At 41.6% G+C, this 24,259-nt stretch overlaps 1 protein-coding gene and 1 non-coding gene across 2 annotated transcripts in view; both read right to left on the reverse strand.

Moving 5' to 3' along the window:
- The window catches only part of GPC1 (glypican 1), a 311,474-nt gene that overhangs the window by 204,311 nt on the left and 82,904 nt on the right, over positions 1 to 24,259 (reverse strand). The window lies entirely within an intron of this gene.
- On the reverse strand, positions 13,427 to 13,530 carry LOC135884181 (U6 spliceosomal RNA). The gene has a single exon (XR_010561676.1). It is a non-coding gene; the product is annotated as a U6 spliceosomal RNA (small nuclear RNA).

Below are 24,259 nucleotides of genomic sequence, written 5' to 3' on the forward strand. Positions count from 1 at the left end.
CAACCTTCGAGTATAATACACAAGAGTGAGTTGAGGTTCCAATACAGATTTCCTCTTCCTTGGTCAGAAAAAAATGTAAATTAACGTCACAAAATAAACAAGTGGATTTTAGTGCCAAACTTTGTTTAATATCGTCCTCTGAGGATGGTATGTAAGACAATTCTTCTGCTTTGGGCCTGATGGAAGCCCCGGACAGCACTCATTTTAGAACCCTCACTGTCAAAGATCCCTCTTTTTAATCCACTCTGCATCAGCTTGGTGAAGATTCCCAAACATTTCAAAATACTTTCAGAAGCCACACAGCTGCTGCTGAAGGCCAGAGCTGGTCTTAAGCCACTTAATAATGCCTAGATAGAAAGGAGATTTGTTTTTAGTGTGTATCACAAGTAAACGTGTAACAAAGTTGTAGATACAAGGTAAATGTAATTGTTTCATAAATCCCAGCCCCCATATTTCCCTACTATACCAATAGAACATCTGTCTCCCCAACTACCTTTCACTCACTCTAATGGTATCTGCCTCTTTGCCAATAAGTTCTTTGCAGTTCTACTCTGAAAAGTGGCCCTGAAAATGGCATCATGGAATTCCATATTTACAGCTGTTCCACTGGTTCTAGAACAAATTTAGTCTGGGAGACCAAGTCACCATACATTTGTGTTTTACATAACAACATTCACCCATCAAATAAAAAGTAAAAGAACCTGACTCAACCCAAAATTGAAATTCTAGCATAAAGTCCTGTCAGGTAAATTATTACTAATTGTTGTGCCTTGATTTAGACATATGAAGTGACATTAAGACAAAAACTGTGCTTTTTCAAAGCCACCAACGAGGATTCAGACCACACAATTCCCAATTATATTAATGAGAACCAAAAGTCCAAATGCCTTACTCGGCTTTGAAAATCCCAACTGTGGGGTTTATACTAAGACATCCAAGGCCTGGCCCAAAACCCACTAAAGTCAATGAAAGTCTTTCTATTGACTTCAGAGAGCTCTGGATCAAACCCAAAACGAGCTGACAGGCAAGCAAGAGGAGAAAAGGAAGAGAGAAATAAGAGATCAGAAGCAAAGGAGTGGAGAAAGCGAAGGGTTGCCAAGACAAAGCTATAGGTGGAAGCTGTATCTTTGTGGTAGATTTTTTTAAGGTTAGTTTATGCTTTATGATACAATGATTATGTGATCACAAGTTACTACTTAAATAGTATAATGCAGTGGTTTTCAACCCTGGCGGTCCACAGACTATGCCTAAGGGATCCACGAACGACTAGCATGAAAATGAAATTTCAGATCCCAGGAAAGGCATTCCGTTTTTCTGATCAATCAAAAGTATGTGAATACCCCCACCTATGGTCAAAACCCGGAAGTGTTGTCGTTACCATAGAAGCCCACTGTTTAACGCCCTTTCTCACGCTGCGTCAAATGCCGTGCTGAGCATGTGCAACATTTATAGTTGAATTCTGTTCAGTCTGTTTTCAGTCTAAAATTTCATTGGTGGGGGTCCGCAGACCACAGGGTGAATAGCCAAAGGGGTCCGCACCTCCATTCAAAATTTTTTAGGGGTCCGCACATGAAAAAAAGGTTGAAAACCACCGATATAATGAAATCTTTTTTTCCTACAAGAACAAGAAAAAATAAGTTGTGAAGGAAAAATAATACAGAAGTTTTGCTCTCCTGGCTTACAAAAACCTGGCAAGAGGCATGCAGATTCCATAACCTGAAACTATTTGGCTAGACACCTCTGGAATGCCTTGTCCTAGGCGCTTCAGGAGATCTGCAGGGAAAGCCTCTCTCCTCTATGCCATAGGAAGTCCAGAGGGGAGAACAACTCCCGTTAACTTTAGGATCTATGCAGCTAGGGAAGACAGTTTGAGCCATATTCAGTTGTATCAATAGGAGTTTTGTGCATGGAATAAGCGAATTGTATCCTATATTAATTAATAATTATATTATTCATCCTAATGCAGTTCACATTGCATAGATTGTGACCGCTCCAACACCACAGAAATGTAGCCCCTCTGGAACATGTCAGCCAATGGGCATAAACTATAATATGTAGTATCACTACAACAAGTTCCTCTCTAATTGTTCATGGACATTATAGGGCATAGGCTTTATTGGGACACGAAGGACTAAGGCCAGTCATGTAAGTGATGCACAATTAAGCCATTTTTCCTGTTTAGAGCTATCAGAATCCACAGAATGATTTTCCTCCTAAAAAATTTCATTACCACAGGAAACTTTCTAGTAGTACTAAACCGGGACAATGTCCTGTGCCTGTATCCCACAAAGCAGCAGTCACCTCTGTCTCCACAATCATTTGAAAAAGAGTTAAATTCTGTTATAAATCCTAGTTTATATGCTGAGAGAGTACAGCAATGGAGTGTGGTATCAGATCTAGTACTCAAGGAAAAGCCTATAAAGGGGGGGAAACGTGTCATTAACATTTACTCTGCAAACAGGCTGCTTTGCTGACTAAAAAAAATGTTTCTCATTTCTACAATAGGGCTTGCAAAATTGGACAGACATCGCGGCTCAGACACAAGCTGTCTGGAAATCAAAATCTCTGTTTAGATGCACAATGCTAATTTAGCTCAGCCTTGCTGAGGCAAATTAAAGGTCAAATATAGATTTGAAATCTTGTTTAAGCTTCTTACAGCCTTAACAACACGGAGATGGCTAGAGGGTTTTCATCAGTGAACCTGTTGTGTATAAACTTTCTCCAAACAAATGATTTCCAACAGCTCATTACTCCACGTATAAATGGCGAGGTAGAAGTTACTTGTGCTGCTCTGTGGCCCTAAGTGCAAAATTAAAAACTATTCCACAGAGAATGCTAGTGGCTCCTCAGTATCCAGTGAGCAGAATTAATGAACAGAGGGAAAATAATTTAGTGACCAAACTTTTCAAACAGGAACCTACCAAGTTTCATTTGCTTGCTGTTAAAGAAAAATCCTAACAGTTAGAAAGTTCACCCAACAAGGAGCACTTGCCATCATGAACAAACAGTGACATTTATTTTAATTTATATCTTAATTAAATTGTTCAATTCAGAAGTAAAGCAACATGATGTGTATCATGCTGAGGCAGGCAGCTACCCCAGGCGCATTGTTTGGCATGAAGGCAAGTGTTGCAAGCACCCACGAAATCAGAGATTTGTACAAGTCGTGGAAATCAATCACCACTAATTTGGGACTGTGGCAGGGCAGAAAGCAGAGTATCTCAGCTAGCGAACTACAACCAATGCATGGCACTTTTGATGCACAGAACTGGCAGGCATGTTCAAGCCTGTTTGCTGTCTTTGTATCCAACTTAAATGGCAAGTCTGGAAATAGTAGTGGAGAGAGATATTTCTGTAGTCACAGCATAACTACGCTCAGGCACCAAATACAAACACTGCAGGGCCTTGCTCTAGTCCAGAAGTTTACCATCCTGGAATAGCATAAATCAATCAATCAATAAATAAATAACCCAGCACAAAACAACGCTGGAGGCTGCTGGCCCATGTCACCTTCTCTGACAGAGCTATAAATAGACTGAGAACCACTGTAGAGGCAATGAGAACTTGCAGTTGCTGTTGCCACCTGTGCTCATCGCATTCCAGGCACAACACATGCATCCACACTAGTGGAGAACTGCAGACACACCAATGATAACTCAGCCTGGAGCAGAAAATGGAAGTAGTTTGTTCCAGCTTAAAACTGGAGGCTACTATGGGAAATGATTTTACCTACTGATCGCTGAAGTAGATGAGGGCCTATATACCCTATAGAGCAACAATTCAGATTCCCTCCCACCCCAAAAATCTGTTTAGCAAGAAGAAAGTCAGACCAATGCCTTCAAGATACGCACTCTTGTATAGAAAAGTGCAAGGGACACTGTGTGCTGATCCAGCCAGAGGAGACGTCACACGCTAAATACTTTCCCTAGGATGCACTGGGAGTTGGGAAAGTTAGAAGAATCATGTTTATTCTTCTCTTCGATTACCACCTTAATCTTGAAAATGTGTTTTTCCTCTGCTGCGACTGACTTGACTATACCTTCTAACTCTGATAGAGTCAGACAAACTAGGGGAGAAAAATACTTTATTTTACTTATTTACCCCACTGGTTTTTAACCCAGTTATTTTTGGTAGTGGGACTAATGGGCACAATCTGGCTGGTATTGAAGTCAATGGGAGTTCTGTCATTGGCTTCAAACAGGACCAGGCCCAATGTTAATTATGGCTGGACCAGGGACAGGGGAGAACACCACTGCAGACCTTTCACGTATCAGATCCGACTTACCCTGTTGTGAGGACGGCGGCAAAATCGACTGCCGCGGCTCCCAGTCGACGGCGCTTACTCCCACCTCCGCTGGTGGAGTAAGCGCGTCGATTCGGGGATCGATTGTCGCGTCCTGACGAGACGCGATAAGTCGATCCCCAAGAGATCGATTTCTACCCGCCGATTCAGGCGGGTAGTGTAGACCAGGCCTGAGCTACAGAACGGGAATTCATACTTAGGAATGTCCATAAATGGTCTACCCACTAGAGGGAGACAAATGGCCACACTGTATTAGCATGGGTTACAGGTGTGCATTCCTTTTGCCATGCTAAGGACTGCTAGGGAACTATATGATCTATTCCAGCCTCCAAATCAGTGATGGCATCATGCATCTCGCAGAATAGGTGAAGAAATATTCTGTTTTATTTGATCAGTTAGCTTAAACTCTGCTCAACACCAATAAAACAAAGGTAAAGTTTATTGAATACAGGAGGAAGTGTCCAATACATTAACCAGTTTGATATCTCATTTAAAGTTGTGTTTTTATGGTGTATGAAATGAAGAAAATCCCCTCATTTACATAATAAAGAGAACACTGTGAGCTGAATTCTATGTCCTACAATTACACATAGCTTCAGGACTCAAAGAGCAGCTCTGTGCTACTGACTTTTCAATATGTAGTAGCCTTGGGTTAATATTAGTGAAAATACTTTTATAACTTATTCCTTTATTAATATGAGCTCATGGGATGACAATTAAAAGCTGGAAACTGGGGGAAGGAACCATCTTAAACCTGTTTGCCAAACTCAAATCTAAAAGTTGGGGGTATAAAAAGAAGGAAGCTAGAAAATTTAAAGATAGGAAGGAACACACATTCTCTAAAATGGAAGTGTTCAGGTGGTATAACCATATCTGTAGTGTTTATGTATGTGTATACATTTTATATTCATTTTAAGGCAAATCAATTAACAGATTTACTTGTGAGTTCTCAGAAAATTAATTCAGTACTTTAAGGAATAAGTATTGACATTTTCAAGAGTTTACGTTTTATTCTTCATACGTAACAAAGAGGTTGAAGCCATGCTTAGAACTCAACTCAGCCTTAATTCTGGAGCTGCAACCTGTGCCTCCAGAATACAGCCCTTCATACCACTCAAAGAGAAGGCACAAGAGTACAATAATTCAGGGGAGTGAATGCAGCTGACCCACTGGGCCAGATTCCAACCTTAGTTATACCACTTTAAATTCAAAATATCTCCACTGAAATCAGTGTGACACCAGAATTAGGTTCTTTGGCTCTAGTTGGGTGGGGTTTGGGGCTTCTTTGTTTACAAACTTCCTGAACTACACACATGGGTTTTTTTGTGTGCAAGTATGTGTCTACCTTAGAGACCAACCCTCTCTCCATTTGATTATGCAGGAGCTGAGATGCTCCAGCTAACAACCCACCCTGACTTAGGTGAGAAGGGGTTCACCAACCCTGGAACTATATTCTTTAACCTGCAACTAACTTCCATTAGCTCACACTGCCAGCTCTGCCTGCTTTTTCTAGACTTCCTGTTCAGTGTTTGAGTAGGGTATTGGAGCAGATGTTTGGGGGGAAATAGATCTTTTCTGGGATTGAGCCAATTACAATTGTTGTTCAACTATTGTTTCTAATTTCTGTTCATGAGCCAAGGGGATTATTGATTAGTACAGTTTATGAACCCAAATAAATAAAACTCTCTCTTCCAAAGTTGTCACAGACACCAGTATTATCAGTACAATATAAGACAATCACATTTCTCTTTACTTATTAAACAGACATTATAGCACTCCTTTAGCTTGGTTAACAGCACTCTCACTTCTAGACAAGAAAACAAGAGTTCAAGTTCACACCGCATCATGACTTGGGCTTCCTACAGGAAGCAGCAGAGTTACACATGCTTAAACTGATATTGCATCTCTGAGAAGTGAGGTCTCTCCAGATAGGGAAGAAAGACACCATGGTAGGGGATGACCATGGTGCTCAGACCAATATTCCCTTGCTGGAGTAAAACAGGTTACAAAACTCAAGCCTGCATGTGAGCTATTAGAGATCTGATAACTGGTACAGGAACTGCAACTGGTAAATTTACCCTACTTGTTAGTCTGTTATGCTATCTAATGCTTGCTTATCAGTGTTGAACTCATTCCTCTGTAAAACTATCTGATGTACATTTAGTATGAAACGTGCAATCTACCACTAAAATCTACTCCGACATCCTGTCATGAGAAGGACTTGGGTTCAGTTTAGCTAGCTCTGGCATCATTTCCACACTGGCCCACAATCATCATTCATGCAACAAACATTCAAACTAATTTTAAACCCAGAAGTAGATTTACTTGAACACTGTGAATTAGACCCTCATCCTTGTTCATCTCTTCTGAACACACTTCAATTGGATTTTTCCAGGGAGGGTAGACATAATAAGAAAGGGTTATTCTTAGGGCCACTAGACAAAAATGAACGTGTCTATGATCATCTCAATGCCTTTTGGAGGGCCATGTCTTGAGATAAGTATACTTTACCATACCACTGTAATTTAAAGTTTGTAAATAAGCAAATTATATTTACGCTGTTAACTTAGATTTAGGAGTACTTGTGGCACCTTAGAGACTAACAAATTTATTTGATCATAAGCTTTCGTGGGCTACAGCCCACTTCTTCAGATGCATAGAATGGAACATATAGTAAGGAGATATATATATACACATACAGAACATGAAAAGGTGGAAGTGGCCATATCAACTCTAAGAAGCTAATTAATTAAGATGAGCAATTATCAGCAGGAGAAAAAAAACTTTTGTAGTGATAATCAAGATGGTCCATTTCAGACAGTTGACAAGAGGTGTGAGGATACAGGATACAAACACAGGAGCCTAAAGTTAAGTTCTTCAATGCATATTTAAGATCTAAGGGAACTGACGGGTGCTCAGTACTTTTGAAAATCAGGCAGGTGCCTAAATTTGAATCTAAGAGTGTAACTTTAGGCTCCTTCCAACAGGGTGTACTAGGTATCTGCTGCCCCCTGCTGGAGGCCCTGCTGCCTTGGCACACCTCGCCAGAAGAAAGTAACCTTCTGAGGGAAAAAGACCACCACCTTTAGTTCTTCAGGAGCTGCCGAGAAAGGCCACCCAGGATCAGCTGCAGGTGAAACCAATAAGTATCAGTCCTCCAGCAGCTAGGAGGACAGGGAGTAGGCACCAATCAGAGTCCTGCAGGCAGGATAAAAGGGGCTAGTAGCTTCCGCCACTGGCCAGTTCTGGGTGACTCTGGGACCGGAAAGGAAGGCTCTTCCCCAACTTAACTCAAGAAGCCTAGCCTAGTTGGGGCCTAACTCTGACAGCACCTTTTTGTTTGAGTCAGCAAAAGATTAACAGATTTATTTGGGCATAAGCTTTCATGGGTAAAAAAAACCACTTCAGATCTGCATCTGAAGCTTCTTGCATCTGAAGAAGTGGGTTTTTTACCCACAAAATCTTATGCCCAAATAAATCTGTCAGTCTTTAAGGTGCCACCGGACTCCTTGTTGTTTTTGTGGATACAGACTAACACGGCTACCCCTCTGAAGCAAAAGATTGTTTTACTTTATGTTGTGTAAAGCGCAGGTTGGCCATCCTGAGTTGAATATTAATTTGACTTCCGTAAGACTTGGCAAGCTCACTCCATGAGATGCTCCACTGGCTCAGGTGACCTTGTGACACTCCTATTTTTGAAAATCTGTACAAATAAATTCATTATGTAAAACGTTACTGAAAGCCAGTACAACTCAAAGCCAAAGAAATGGTGGGAGCTGAGCTTGAATTGGATTTTCTAGAGCACCCAAGTGTTTGCCTAGTTCTGCTCCCATTGAAGTCAAAGAGAACAGTTAGGCCGCCTTTGAGCACTTTCCAAAATCCCAGTCCCGAGGAATTGTTTGGGCTTTTCAAAGCTTCTGATGAGGTAACAAAACCGCTGCAGCAACAGACCAGAATTTCTTTGGCTAGCACCTGGACTATCAGAAACGTGTTCTGATTAGACAACAGGCCAGTCTCCAGCCGTTTTAGTGATTACTTGTCAGGGACAGAAGTATCATCCTGTCGACTCATCAGCATCATGATCCTGGTCAGTGCTACTGCCACCAAATACCAGGATTTACCATCATGCTATCAATCCTGGACAATGTTCTGACTCCACCAAAGTGAGGAAACCAGACACCTCTATCTTCACGGTTGTGTTTCTAACAGAGCTGGTCAGAAAAAAACCTGGATATAATTGTCATCAAAAGACATTCTTTTTTTAAAGTCAAACATCTCAAGTTTCAGTGAAAAGGTTCACTGAAATTTTAAAAAATTAGGCAATCTATGCAAATGTTGTCAAAAGCTGGGCTCCAGGAATGACTGAGTCATGCGACATGATCTGTGCCTGTGAGCTCCCAGACACACAGACAAAAGCTGAATTTTCTTATCTTCTGCTCTTCTTTTCAATTAAGCCTTCTCTGTGCGACTGTCTTGTTTTGTGATCAAGACAGCCAGGACCAGTGGACAGCATCACAAACTGTGATCTACCACCTCAAGTTGCCTCACTGTTTTCATTAGGAACAACAAGCCACTTGAGAAATTTTCAGGAAAGGTTTTTAACATACAGAAGCTACAAGAGCTGGAACAAGGAAGTTCATGGTCTAGATCAGAGGTTCCCAAAGTGGGCGATACCGCCCACTGGGGGGCGCTGGAACGATCCAGGGGGCAGTAGTAGCCTCGGGTGCAATTGGGAGGCGTTGAATAAAAATAAGGGGGCGGTGGAAGCAAAAAGAAAGAAGAGAATATAAGAAAATTTTGAAAAACCGTTCGTACATGTTTCATCTGTTGTGTAACAGAGTTAAAGTTTAGTGATTACTTTATTTTCCAAATAAACTCACAAATTATAACCGATCAGGTGTCAAGTCCGCCAACAGCTCTTAACAAGCAAGTGTTGGCAGGCGAGCGTGTCGCGCATTGTCGGGAAGTCCAGCATGCATCGGCAGGAATATGTGCGTGTAATGACTTGTTTACAATACGATACTATAAATAGGCGACATGTATGAAATCTAATTTAGATTGTTTCTGAATTGTGTAAAAAGCAGTTAACAATAGTGCAATAAGTATTTAAAATTTTTTATTCATATTCGATACCTTCGATCTTTACGGATTACAGATCACATACAAAGCAAATTGTATTATTGTTGTTTCAATAAAACAGCAATTTACACATGAGTATTTTTATACATTTTCTTACATATCTACCGTATGTTTCTGTGTCTCTAGTGCTTACTAATAATAAAATTGTAGCAGGCCTGTGTCGGTACAGTACTATTTGAAGTGTACAGTCAATATATTTGTCATATTTTTTATTACAATATTAACGAAAACAGGAGAATGAAATTGTAAAAAAACTGTTAACTATTAACATTTATTTATATCTATCGAATCATCTGTGTTAATTGGTAAATAAGGCATGTGTTAATAAGGAACAATTATTTAAATAAGGGCAAACTAAATTAAAACTATTAACTGATTTTAATTGCATATTGATTATTTTTTAAATTAATTATTTCTTGATTAAATTTAGTTTGATATTTGACAATTTAATATCAAATACATATATCTAATGCTGAGCAAAGAACAAAACCCAGTTTATTAGTTTCATTCGTATTTTAGTTTGGTTGTCTTTTGCCGTCTTACGCAAAAACCACTGTATACCTGATGTCGTGGGCGATATTCTAACAACACAACTATTGCAAAAAAATTTGGTTCCGGCAAGAGAAATTGCACTTTTTCAATTATATAAATTGTTATACATCTTGATAATTTTATACCCCTATTATGATAAATAAACACATACATTTTATTTCTTTTACAGATAATATCATGGCTGAACCCAAGAAAAAATGTAGACAATATAGTATTGAATATTTGAACTATGGCTTTATTCAGTCGCCTACAAACAATACATTACCGATGTGCCTGATTTGCCAAAAAGTTTTATCAAATGAAGCTATGAAGCCTTCAAGACTACAAGAACATTTGACAAAAGTTCATGCTGATAAGATAGATAAATCCTTATCTTATTTTCAAGCACTTAAAGAAAAATTTTTGAGACAGCAGACATTGGCAAAACTCTTTTCAATAGTATCCAAAGAAAATGACGATGGGTTGCGTGCTTCTTACAACATTTCGTTACTGATTGCTAAATCGGGAAAACCGCATACTATTGGTGAAGAACTAATTCTACCGGCTATAAGTGAGGTAATACGCACTATGCTACACAAGCCAGTGTCTGATATTACCAAGAAAATTTCTTTGAGCAATAATACAGTGCAAAGAAGAATTGATGAAAAGGCTCAAGATGTTGAAGACTCATTATGTGAGTATTTAAAAACATCCCAGTTCTCTATACAGCTTGATGAGTCAACTTTGCCAGGAAATGAAGCCTTACTTTTAGCATACATGCGATTCATAAAAGAAGAAAAAATTTGCCAAGAATTATTATTTGCTAAAAATTTGCAAACTGATACTAAAGGAGAATCGATATTTCATGCATTGGAAGAGTTTTTTAAAGAAAAAGAAATCCCCCTGAGTAATATCTTGTCAGTTGCTACTGATGGTGCTCCAGCGATGATAGGGCGCTACAGGGGTTTTCTTGCATATTTAAAAAAAGCGGTTCCGAATGTATTCGCTGTACACTGTGTCATTCATCGTCAACATTTAGTTGCCAAAAATCTGAGTGAACGCCTACATAGGTCATTACATTATGTCATTAAAGCAATCAACAAAATCAGAAGCAATTCATTGAATGACAGATTGTTTGGACAACTTTGTATTGAAAACGATGAAGAATTCAATCGCTTGCTGCTTCATACAGAAGTTCATTGGCTATTAAAAGGTGCCTGTTTGGATCGGTTTTATAAACTCTGACTCAGTGCTAGAGTTCCTAGAAAACAAAGATGATGCTTTACGAGCCAACTTGATTGATTCCAAAAATGACATAGCTTATTTGACAGACTTGTTTAATAAATTTAATGAAACAAATTTACAGCTCCAAGGCGATGAGCTGAATTTAATCAAAACCAAAAACTTATTTCCGCGTTTGTGGCAAAACTTCTTCTGTACAAACGAAATTTAGGACGAGGAGAATTCAGCCAGTTTCCAAATTTATCAACAGTAGAAAAACATGATGAAGACTTGCTTACCTATTGTCAGCACTTGGAGGCTCTCCATTCTGACTTCAATCAACGATTTGAAGATATTCTTAAAATTGAACATACCCGATTGGGTTTTGGACCCTTTTTCCAAGTACAAACACAGAAGAATCTCCAAAATTACAAGAAGAACTGATAGAAGTAACAACAAATGAGGAATTGAAATTTAAATTCAAAGATGGCTACCAATAGTTCTGGCTGCAAAAGCAGATACCTACACTTTATCCTGGATTATGGGCTATAGTACAAAAGTTTTTAATTGCATTTCCTTCATCATATTTAGTGGAACGTGGGTTCAGTGCGGTCACAAATCTGTTAACTAAAAAAAGAAACTGACTGCAAATAGCTAATCGCGGTGATTTAAGAATGCTGCTGACAAAAATAGAGCCGAACATTAATAAATTGATAGCAGCGCACCAGGTTCATCCTTCTCATTAGGATTATTTTTAATGTTATTCATAATTTTTATTTTAATATTATCCTTCGTTATCTTAATTTTCTGTGTGTAATGCGAATGTTACTATGGTTGATTTTAATAAATAATTTTATAATTTCAAGCTTCAAGGTGTCTTATTTACAACAACATCTTTCTTTACTATATTGTAGGACGTAGGTAGAAATATAGATACATAAAAGAACGCAAATTTGTCGCTGCGTCTTTCTGTTTGTTCGCTTAAAGAAGGTAGATTTCCAGGGGGGCACTGAGTAATTTTTTTTTCTGAAAAGGGGGCGGTCGGCCAAATAAGTTTGGGAACCTCTGGTCTAGATAATACTTAGCCCTGCCATGAGTGCAGGGGACTGGACTAGATGATCTCTCGAGGTCCCTATGATTCTATGATTAAAATTAAGACTTACTTGTAAGATTGTTAAATGTTTCACCTAACTTTGTCTTCTACTTTAAAATCTGTCTCTCTAACTCCCTAAAGGCCCCTACCCAAGGCTCACAAAATATAAACAGATTCTCCACCAAACACAACAGCTTCATGAGGCATGTCTTGTAACAGGGGAGCACAGCATGTCTCCAGCAAGACTGAGATGAAGGCAGCAGACACAAACAGCAGTTGACTGTGTTTTCACTGCTGGAAAAAGAACAAATAGTTCACTTAGTACAACGCTGCTGTCAGACACGAAAAGACTTCTAGGAACTGAGCCAAATAAGCCCTGGGGAGCTGAAGGAAAGGGGAACAAAGTGCTGCAGAAACTAGTCCTGAGGGAAACCTCTGCAAACAATCTTCCAGTGAAAAACACCTACACTTACAGTTACATAAATAATGAGGGGAAACCCACCCACTGCACCAGTGCTAGCTAGGCAATCCTTTGCTCTTGCCAAGGCTTCTTAGTTCCTTACACAAATTATTAAGTACACTGATGTGGAAGAACAAACCACCTACAACTTGTCCCAGCACATTTTTTTCCAGCAAATGTCTCTTCTTGTTATTTTAAAAAAATAATTCTTTCTAGCAACAAGGCTGTGCTGCTTTTGTCTTCCCCACAAGAAAACTTAACATCTTGGGAATGAGGGTGAGCATGTTCAGCTATCTTGTGAGTAAGAGGTGGGTTATACTGGGCCACAGGATCAGGCAAAATTTCTAGGCTGCCCTCAAAATCCCTTAGACACTTCCTCCTCAGCTGAGAGGCTGAGGCTAGTGGGACAGAATCATGCCCACCATCCCGTACACCTCCCCCCACACCAACACCCCCAGCTGTCGAGAACTAGTGTGTAGTAGAGTACATAATTTCCTTTCCCCTCCTTATTGCTGAGGGTCTCCTCTCCCTCAAATATCGTGACGGGGGCCTATGCATCACATTCTCATGCTGCCAGCTTACGTGAGAGGTGGTGGTCAACACACAGCCATCCTGTAGTTTTGCGTGTGAACAGAAACCCCACTGGCTCCAAAATGCTACCTGTTTTTTTGCTCAGCACTGCAATATGGAACGCTTCACGAATTTGCGTGTCATCCTTGCGCAGGGGCCATGCTAATCTTCTCTGTATCGTTCCAATTTTAGTATATGTGCTGCCATAGGCAGGCAGTTTCCTTTGCCTGCTCTTTAAGTGGAGGGAAATGAGTGCCTCGGCGTTCTCTTGGCAGTGAAAAAGGCAGACCCATGCTTTGAGGTGCTGCTCCCACCTCTGCTTCCTGGGAGTCCAGGGCTCCATGGTGCCAAACATATAGGGCCCCTCCAAACTTGGGGCCTCCATCCAGCCTTAATCTCCTTCACACCTGCAGAATTTTGTCATTCTACTAGTATTTTTTTATATACTTGTCCAAGATTTCTATTCCTCATCTCCACCAATGTCGCTGTTTCTCCTTTCATGTCTTGGTACAGCAGTAAGAAGCATTGTATAAAGACATTTTTCTGTTGTATGTTCATTTTAGGATACTAAAGCACTTTGCAAACACTGAGCCAATGCACTATCATAGTAAGGAATAACTGGAAATACCATATCAAGGCAGTCTCACCTCTTTTGCTCTAAATATAAAATATGCCTAGGTACCTGAAATCATGGTGTAGTGCTCAAATAAAACTCAGTCTTCTATGGGAACTATATCAAACCCAGGTCTGCCACACTAAGCAACCTGGCCTTTCTCTTCCTGGTCACTAAAAGCTGGGAGCACATTCCCTCAGGGAAAGCAACTGCTCAACATGCAGGTAAAAAACAGAAGAGGGAGGATGTGTCAGACAGATTCAAAGATTTTTCCCTTCATGTACAGTGCTCACATGATAGACACCCAAAGCACATTATCACCTGCTCAAACTCAACGGCCAATGTGTACAATAGGATAGGTTCACTACCTGTTTTTACCAGCAGGGTATTTAATATGATCACTTCTACAACAGCTTCTGACAACTTAAAAATCAGATAGGGTTCTGGTGGCTACAGCATGGGCGTAAACCATCTGGGAGACTGAAGAGAATACTCAAAACTTGGGAGGGAGGACACTACTTTCTCCAGAAACTATCATAAGCCTTCCAAATAGATTTATTTTCCAACAAAGGGCTTTGCTGTGGCTTTTAACTGTGTGAGGAAGGAAGGAATGCATTGTGGGGAGCATGCTTCGGAGCAGACTTTCTATTTAATCCTAATTTTAATCTAGGTTCTTCTGTCATGCCCATCACCATGGTATTTAGATTTCTTTTTGGTGTTAGTGTGTGCTTCTCCCAGAACTAGCCACGGATAGCCAGCCAGCGCATGCAGAGGTGGGTCCCTGGCTACATCCCATTCTGCTCATCCAATGCCCATATTCTGTGGCACTTCTAACTGTGCTTTCACCACTCTCCTGTACCCCATACTCAGGTTGTGCAAGAATCAGGATTCTAGCTACTCCCTGTCCATGTACACAAGGTGGCGCTCCTTGGACATATCTTCCTTACTCCCAACACAGGGGCAGCCAGAATTTGGCCCAAATGGTTCATACTTGATAAGCAGTACACGTGAACCCCCAGCTAAGACCTACTACTTAATGCCATCTTTATCAGTTAGTGTCTTGAAATTGCCAATGTTATTAGGTTACCCCTGGGAATTCTAGCTATTACATCAAAAGGGGTATTATTAAACTTGCACATAATCAGTTACTATATTGATGGTCATGGACAGCCTGAAACAAAATTAATCAATGATTACCTAAATTTTTTTTTATTAAAGATAATTGGTATTCATTACATAACAGCTCCCCATGACCCCAATCGAATTATAAAATATTCTGTAAAGACAAAAATGTAAAAGTCTGGGGAAAGGAGAAGGTTGCTGTATGTAGCTTCTATTTTTTTCATCCTGTGGCCCTATTATCCCTGTGTGTAACTGTGCCTCTGACTGCAACACAAGCGCAGCATGCTAACATGGGTTTATTTAGAGATACTTCTAATGTGCTTGTGTTGTGGGTTTCTAAGGCTACAGACCAAAACAGGCACAGGTAACAACTAACTAACTGCAGAGCAAATTCCTAAAGGGGCAGATAACAGGGCTTAGCTGCTGAATGCATCTTAGTCAGGAGAGACACTGGAGCTGTTTTAATTGTTCATCAATCTATTAACAGGACTCAAATGTCTAATTAAGCAGACAACTGGAATTAAACACAGGGCATCTTTGAATCGCTAGCCCTCTTAATGAAGGCAGTTTGTACATTCAAGTGAGTGCTTGATTAAGGTGTGCTTGCTTGGAGAGGCGTGCATAAGAATACTCAGCCACTTGATCAGAATGCCTCTAAGGCAAGCATATGAAAAAAATCAATTCTTTGTCATGCAATTTAACCTTCACATCCACCACTGAGTGCTTGAGAAAGACTGTGAAGTGCAAAATGAATTAGCCTCACTTAGTGCACAGAAGGGCAGCACAAACGTTGCAGTGTCCTCAACCCCTATGCTGGAGTTGAATATGAAAAAAAAAAAAAAAAGATAATGGGGGTGAGGATCATAGCTACAGTAACAGAGATGATGAGGATGCCACTGAAAACAAAGTGAACCAGAGGTTCTATTCAGCCTTACTCAGCCCCCAGTAGCATGTGCCTTCCCCGTCTACAAAAGGGAAGCTGGCAAGTCTAAAGCAAGAGGCTATAAATCGGTGACTTCCCCAACAGGGGCAAGAAGTCTCAGCAATCGCTGGTCAGGCCATATCAATCCAAATGGGGGAAGGGGGGCAGGGGGATGTCTGCTTGTCTGATACGGAATTGCTGATCCAGGTGAGTCATTCAGGAATCATTCCCAGGTTGAAAATGAGATGGTTATCTAGATGGAGGAAGGAGGATGACACTGAAATACTTATGACCATGGCAGGTCAGCTCCGGGTGATTCATGACAGACCAGCAAGTGATGGAGATAACATCAACCATCAGTTTCCCAGAAGCTGGTGGAAAACCCGTGCAATGAACAAAACATGAGGTAAAAAACAGAAGAGGGAGGATGCGTCAGACAGATTCAAAGATTTTTCCCTTCATGTACAGTGCTCACATGATAGACGCCCAAAGCACATTATCACCTGCTCAAACTCAATGGCCAATGTGTACAATAGGATAGGTTCACTACCTGTTTTTACCAGCAGGGTATTTAATATGATCACTTCTACAACAGCTTCTGACAACTTAAAAATTATAGTGCTTATAGGTTTTTTTCCCCCCTTCAATATTGGCCAATCTACAGTGAAAGGCAGGCTGTTCCCATCTACCAGAATTAATTACAGAGCATCTGATCCACCAAGAGGAAACAAAGAAAATACTTCTGGTTGAAAAGAGGAAGGGGAAAGACCTAATTCATCCATGTCTACAGTCCAGAGCTGAGGCTCTGTTGCTTAAGAAACAGTCACATTTCAGAGCCTGAGTTATTCCGTGAGAAGGAGAATCACAGAAACAAGTCAACAGAAACTGATCATGTAATACTCAAAATCCCCATCAGGGACCTATGCCTGAAGTTCCTGCTTAGGACAAATTTTCATTTATATCAATTGTCTTTGAGCCTGGATCCTAGACAATTAACACACTCCGTGCTAGCGTGATGCCTTTTTCTTTCATCTTTACTGGTAGTTTTCTTCGCGTCTCTAAATAGATATTTTTAAGGCTCTTTTTCTCCCCTACCAAAGAAAGAAACGCAGTATTATCAACTCCATGTGTTCAAAAATCAGGAGTCAGGTCCCCAGATCTCATGAGACTGGTTTAAAAATCACACCAATTAAATAAATGCTTGGTTCTTTTTCTTCTGTTTGAGCGATTAGGGTTTACATTTTCAAGCTTTTCTCTACAGCCATAAAGGTTGGAAACTTTTTTTTTTTTTTTTTTTATAAACACAATGAATACTCAGATCCAGGAATTGAAAGTGCTTTGAGAGTTATTGACGAAAACTGCTATGTAAGAGATGGGTATTATCATGTATTAACATGATTCCAGGAGCTGGAGATGTATTAAAAAACACCAGATACTGCAAGTATGATCTCAATACAATTATTTCCCTAAAGCATATTATCAAGGTTGGAAAGGCCTAGAATTTTACCTCATTTGCTTTTTCTTAAAGCCATTTTCAAAAGCCCAATTATTTATTTATTTATATGCTGTTTCCTGAATGTAAAACACTGGAGGGAATAGATTCCCCCTTAAAAATAAAAGCACAACTTGCTATGACAACTCAACCCTCCTGTGGAATCCTACAATAACAGCAAATCAACCCTGTGCAAACTGTGAAACTGAGCAATCAAAAATATGAAAATAGACACAAATTTCAGTTTCAACCCTACCCCCCAAAAAAAAAAAAATGAATTCTAAAAGGATGAAACCTACTTTTAAAAATGTCCTGTAAGGAAGAAAACAGTAATTAAATAAAAAAGAAATCAAGTTTTCTCTCCCACACAAAAGATTACCACCAGAACTGATGCTTCCTACCATGTTAAAATACCAATGAGCAATTATCTCTGTATATCCACAGCAATTTCTGACATTTCCATTATTGGTGCTGACTGGGGTCATCCTGTCCTTAGAAGAATAAAGACCAGAACAAAACAAAAAGCAGGCTGCTGAAATAAAATTCATATCAATCCTTAACTTAAAAACCCTCCTTGGTCAGTTGGTAACTAAGCAATGATTCCCAAACACGTAGGAAGGGGAACATGGAGGAAAGGATAGGTTCGGAGAGGATCAGGACACTAAAGTGAAATTCATGGTTGGAAAACTGCCTCTAGAATAATAATTTGATAAATTATTTAGCAGATCAATTACAGGAGACAAACTGCATAGCTATACCCAACCCAGTGCCATAACAAAAGCTAATTTTCAAGAGCTGAATTAAACAATTGCCAGTAACTGCATGCAGAAGCACTGCAAATGTTCTGAGAATTAGAACTCCCAAGACAGTGTTTTACAAAAGAAACCAATGTTTATGTTCTACCATGGAAGGCTGCAAGGAAAACAGTCTCCTCCTAATCCTCCCTTTAAACCTCTCCACCTAGCACATTGATTAGCTTCCTACTGTCATTGTAATGACTACCGTACAATATGCTGCCTGTCAGTGTTTAATACGAAGCACCAGTGCCAAAACTCAAGTGCCTTTTCCTGGCTGACAACCAAATTCTTTATTTAAAGAGTATTTCTGGGAGTCTTTGCTTGCTGATCTGCTGCCAATCTTAATTCCCCCGAGGAAGCAAAAGAAATTGTCCTCTGACCTTCCACCATACATTTTCTCTTTCAAAAACAAACACCTCCTCCCCATTTATTTTTCTCTCTTTCAAATTATGGGTCAGATCCTCTTCCCCTTGATGTCAATAGCAAAACTCTCATTGAATTCACAGGAAGTGAGATCAGACTCTGTACATCAATTTTAATTTTAAAAAAGGATGCAAAAAACACATAGTATTGTAATATCTTCTGTATTGTGAAATATCTTTACTAGTAATAATAGTCCACTAGAGCGAAGAGTCTGTTGATTTTGCATTATAAACTCATATCAGTCACAATCTGCCCAGGACTGAAACTTGATACAGAATCAGGGAGTGCGTTTTTCTAAAGTGTATTTTAGTAATGTGTTCATTTTATACATTTTTAAATTCTGAAGGAAGGGACAGTTTATCCTCTCTTACCTTCATAACAGACTGCTCCTGAAATCTTTAAGATCCTTAATAGCAATGACAGGGCTTCTATATATATATATAAGCACAGAGGTGCAGACCTCTCTGGGAGAATGGCTAGCTTAGACAAAGGGTAAACCATTATGAAACATTTAGTCTCTACATCACTCTTTTTTGGCTCTGGTCCAGTTGGTAATTACTTTCTAAAGGGTATTTGTGAAAGGAGTTGGTACCCTAGTTGTAGTTCTCCAGGGAGCACAGTATGTTGTTGCAACAACACAGGAAACCTTGCATTTCCACTGTCATTCCCATACTTGTCCTGTGGCTACGTAGAGAACTCCACAGTTGAGATTCACTGGATCCAAAGCGGACTGGAAGCCCCTATGCTAGTAGATCTAGTTGGCAGTGTAATCTAGTGACTAAGGCCTGGTCTACACTACGACTTTAATTCGGATTTAGCTGCTTTAATTCGAATTAACGCTTGACCCGTCCACACAACGAAGCCATTTAATTCGAATTAAAGAGCCCTTTAATTCGATTTCTGTACTCCTCCTCGACGAGAGGAGTAGCATCAAAATCGGTATTGTTAATCCGAATTAAGGTTAGTGTGGCCGCAATTCGATGTTATTGGCAATTAGATGTTATTGGCTACCCACAATGCAATGCTCTGGAAATCGATGCTACTACGGTAGCTTGGACGCACACCACCGAATTAATGGTGCCTAGTGTGGCCGAATACATTCGAATTTATAAAATCGGTTTCCTAAATTCGAATTATATAAATTCGGATTAATCCTGTAGTGTAGACATACCCTAAGGCACTGAACTCAGGTGTTAGAAGACCTAGGTTGTATTCCCAGCTTAACCAGCAACTTGTGTGATCCTGGACACCTCTTCGCATCTCTTTCCCTTCTCACCCTTTGTCCATTTTGTCTATTAGACTGTCAACTATTCAGAGTAGGGACAGTATCTGACTATGGGTTTCTACGGAGATTAACACAATGGGGCTCTGATCTTGGTCAAGGGCTCTGGGTATTGCCGCCATGCAAATTAATAATCCACACTGGGGAGGGGATGATACAATGCCTTCTCTGTATGTTTTGGGCAGCCTCATGACCCGTGTTCTTCCTGGTAGATAAAATATTGTGGGGAGACACTGGTCTACTAACATTATAGAGCAGGGGTCTCAAACTCAAATGACCACGAGGGCCACATGAGGACTAGTACATTGGCCCGAGGGCCGCATTTACTGACACCTCCCCCATGCCGCCCTTGGCTCCGCCCCCACTCCACCCCTTCCACGAGGCCCTGCCCCTGCCCCGCCTCTTCCCACCCCTTCCCTGCCCCCATTCCAAACCCTTCCTGAAATCCCCACCCTAACTCTGCCCCCTCCCTGCCCCCAGGGGTGTGGTGGGGGCTCAGGGCAGGGAGTTGGGGTGTGGGTTGCAGGAGGGGTGAGGGGTGCGGCAGGGGGTCAGGGTGCAGGGTGCAGCAGGGGGCTCAGGTCAGTGGGTTGGGGTGCAGGAGGGGTGCAGGGTGCAGCAGGGGGCTCAGGGCAGGGCGTTGGGGTGCAGCAGGGGGCTCAGGGCAGGGGGTCAGGGTGCAGGAAGGGTGCGGCAGGGGGCTCAGGGCAGGGGGTTCGGCTGCAGGAGGGATTCGGGGGGTGGGCTCTGGCCCGATGCACACCGGGGGCAGGGCAGGTTCCCTGCCTGCCTGCCCTGCCCCCGTGCCGCTCCGGGAAGCCGACGGAAACTGGGGAAGGAGGGGCGCAGGGGTGTGTGTGGCTGTTGCTTCAGGCACCGCCCCCAGCAGATCCCATTGGCCGCGGTTCACCAGAAAATAACCCCGCGGGCCGCATGCGGCCCCCAGGCCGCGTGTTTGAGACCCCTGTTATAGAGAGTCAACACTCCCCTCTAAATAAGGAATCACATCAGCACTCAAGAGGTTGGTAGTTTTATACTCTAGAAGCCATCTTCTCATGCCAACCATCTTGTTAATTATCACCAAGTCTCAAACTTTGTTTTTGGGGACAGTATTCTCAAGAAAGTTGTGGCAAAGGAACTGTGAAATTATCTGGAGCCTTTAAATTCCTTCAATCTGGTTATTGGTCTGGGTATGGCACAAGGGGCATTATTCTCCATATTAAACTAGGCTTTGTATTCTGTAACTTTAGTCACCTCCAAAAGAACTACCTCTAATTTACAGTGGTGTATGTGAGAGCAGACTAAGGCCTACGCAACTGCACTGATCTTGTTAATAAATGGAGCTGTTAAAAAAAGAAGTGAAACTACTCTGTACTTTGTTTTCCAATCTTCTTCTCACCTTTTTTTAAAAATGATGTAAAATTTTTACTATTACTACAGTTTTTCAAAAGAAAAAAAAGGGGGGGGGGGAGGAAATAGACTTTTGTCCTGATTTCCCCCTCAAATTTGAAAATTTTGAATGTCAAAAATTTTTAAGTATCAGAGGGGTAGCCGTGTTAGTCTGGAACTGTAAAAAGCAACAAAGAGTCCTGTGGCACCTTATAGACTAACAGATGTATTGGAGCATAAGCTTTCGTGGGTGAATACCCACTTCGTCAGACACCATTTTTAACTAGCTCTATTGCACAAACATCTCCTTGCAATGGGCAAAAAAGTTTGATTCTTCACGGCCTTGCTCTTGGTGTAGCTGCTTACACTTGTGCAAAATGGATCCATAATTAATACAAATATGAGATCTGCATCTTTATTTATCTATCTAAATGGGTGTGGCTGCTAGATTTTTCCCGAGATCTCTCTCAGATCAGGACTCAAATATAGCTAACTGGCTAAAGCTCAAAGTTGGCTTGCTAAAGCTCAATACAGCTATAAGACAGAAGTGAAAGTGGCTGGCTGAGGGAAGCAGCCAGAGGAAATAGCAGAAATGATCCTTGCCCCTTTGATTGAAGGAAAATGCCCTTCTTTTGTTACTTTTTTTTGTTTTTGTTTACAAACCTCAGAAGCGTCTGGAGGTCCACACAGCAACCGTGACCAAGACCTTTTTTCAATCTGTACCTGGATAAGAGGCTGCAACCATTTCTCTGAAAACTTATCACAGTCATCCATACCTATGTCAGCTCCAAGATTCTTTCTACACAATGCTATACTGGGGATCACTCCAACTTCAGCTATTGCAAAAGGCAGCTGCCCACTTACATATGAGGTACTTGGGCAGCTGTACCTATAAAGATGTTTCTTAGACCATACTGGCTTCCTAGAGCAATTCAAGATGTTGGTATTGACCCAAAAAGCACTTTGTCGTCTATACCAGAGGTAGGCAACCTTTCAGAAGTGGTGTGCCGAGTCTTCATTTATTCACTCTAATTTAAGGTTTCGCATGCCGGTAATACATTTTAACGTTTTTAGAAGGTTTCTTTCTATAAGTCTATATTATATAACTAAACTATTGTATGTAAAGTAAACAAGGTTTTCAAAATGTTTAAGAAGCGTCATTTAAAATTAAATTAAAATGCTGATCTTATGCCACTAGCCTGCTCAGCTTGCTGTCAGCCAGGGGTTCTGTTCAGCTAGGCCGGCAGCGGGCTGAGTAGGGCCCTGTGGCTGGGACCCCAGACCTGGGGGGTGGGTGTTTCAGGGGTCAGGGCAGAGGGCTGAGTGTGTCTGGGGGTTCAGGGCAGAGGGCTGGGGCTGTGGGGGTGCAGGGCAGAAGGCTGTGTGTGTGTTGGGGTGGGGGGGTTCAGGGCAGAAGGCTGGGGTGCTCGGCTCGTGGGGGTGCTCCCAGCCCCCTGCCCTGAGCTGCTCATGGCAGGGGGCTGGAAGGGATATGCCCTGTTCCACCCCCTTCCCCCAGGCTCCGTCCCTACCTCTCTCTGCCTCCCCTACGGAGCTGTGTGCATGCTGCCGCTCTTCCCCCTCCCCCTCGCTAGGGTCATCAGCTGATTGGCCAGGGACGGAGAGGAGGCGGGGCCGGAAAGCACCACACTGGGGGAAGAAGCGGGGGAGGGGGGAAGCTTGGTTGCCGCAGAACCAAGCTTCTGCCTCCTGCCCCTGCAGGGGAGAGCGGTGGGCGGGGGGGCTGAGTGGGGCTGGGGGCCAGGACCGCGGCAGGGAGCTGCGTGCCGCTCAGAATCGGCATGCGTGCCGTAGGTTGCCAACCCCTGGTCTATATCCTGAGCTTCCACCTCTCTCTTCATCTGCTCAGTCACTTCAGCTGACTGTCCCTAGATATATACAAAGGGTGAGAAGGGCAGGGGGCAGCAGGGCAGTCTCAGTATATAAATAAATGTATCCCTGCTAGTTTAAAGATGCAACTTTTCCCAGAAACAGATATTTTGTTTTGCTGACATGAAACAAAATGTAAATTAGGAGACGTAACAAATCAAGGGAATTCCTTAAACAGAACAACAGAAGACTGCTGCTTTATATTTTTAAAGAATAGACTTATTTCTATAGCAGGTACTACTTACAATAAAAAGTCTTGCATGACAAAGCTGTAGACTCAGACATTAAGCTTAGCAAACAAAAAATGCAATGCCAGCTGTGTTCTTCCTTGCAGGTTTTTTTTCCCCCCTTCCATTTTTCAGGGAACTGACAAAAAACACTGTAGCACAGCGAGACAATTTCACAGCTTCTAAACTACTAGATCCGCGTTGGAGCATCCAGGACAGCCAAATGGGAAATGCACTACATGTTGCTCTTTGTATACATCACAGCCCATAGGCACTTTAGGATTTCAGAGAAGCTGAATCCCATTCTTAAGATAAAACATGTGTGATAAAGATGTTCAGAAAAAACATGACTCACTATAAAAAGCCAGAGGTTATATTCAGTAACAAAGTGTGAAAGGTTGGCATAGACTTTGTTTGCCTCTGTACACACGCACACATGCACGGGCACAATCCTGCATTTCACAGCCCCAAAACTCCCAGTGAATGAGAGAGTGAGAAATGAAAGATCAGATCCCCAGTGACTTAGGCCTAGTCTACACTAGAAAAGGTTTGCCAGTATAGCCATACCAGCAAACCTTCCTAGTGTAAGGCAGCTTATAGCAGCAAAAGAATGCTTTTGGGAGTTGGGCATCTGAGTGTTAAAGACAAGAACACTTCTGTAAGCTGCTTTCAGTTAAGTCTGCAGCTGTTAGGGGACGTGGGTCAGACCTGGGTCTGGGTTTGCAGCAGGCTAGCGGGTCTGGCTCAAACCAGGCGGGGCACTGAAGTCCTAAGCTGCCAGGGCA

The sequence above is a fragment of the Emys orbicularis genome, chromosome 9 (assembly GCF_028017835.1).
Source record: "Emys orbicularis isolate rEmyOrb1 chromosome 9, rEmyOrb1.hap1, whole genome shotgun sequence".
Classification (NCBI taxonomy): Eukaryota; Metazoa; Chordata; order Testudines; family Emydidae; genus Emys; species Emys orbicularis.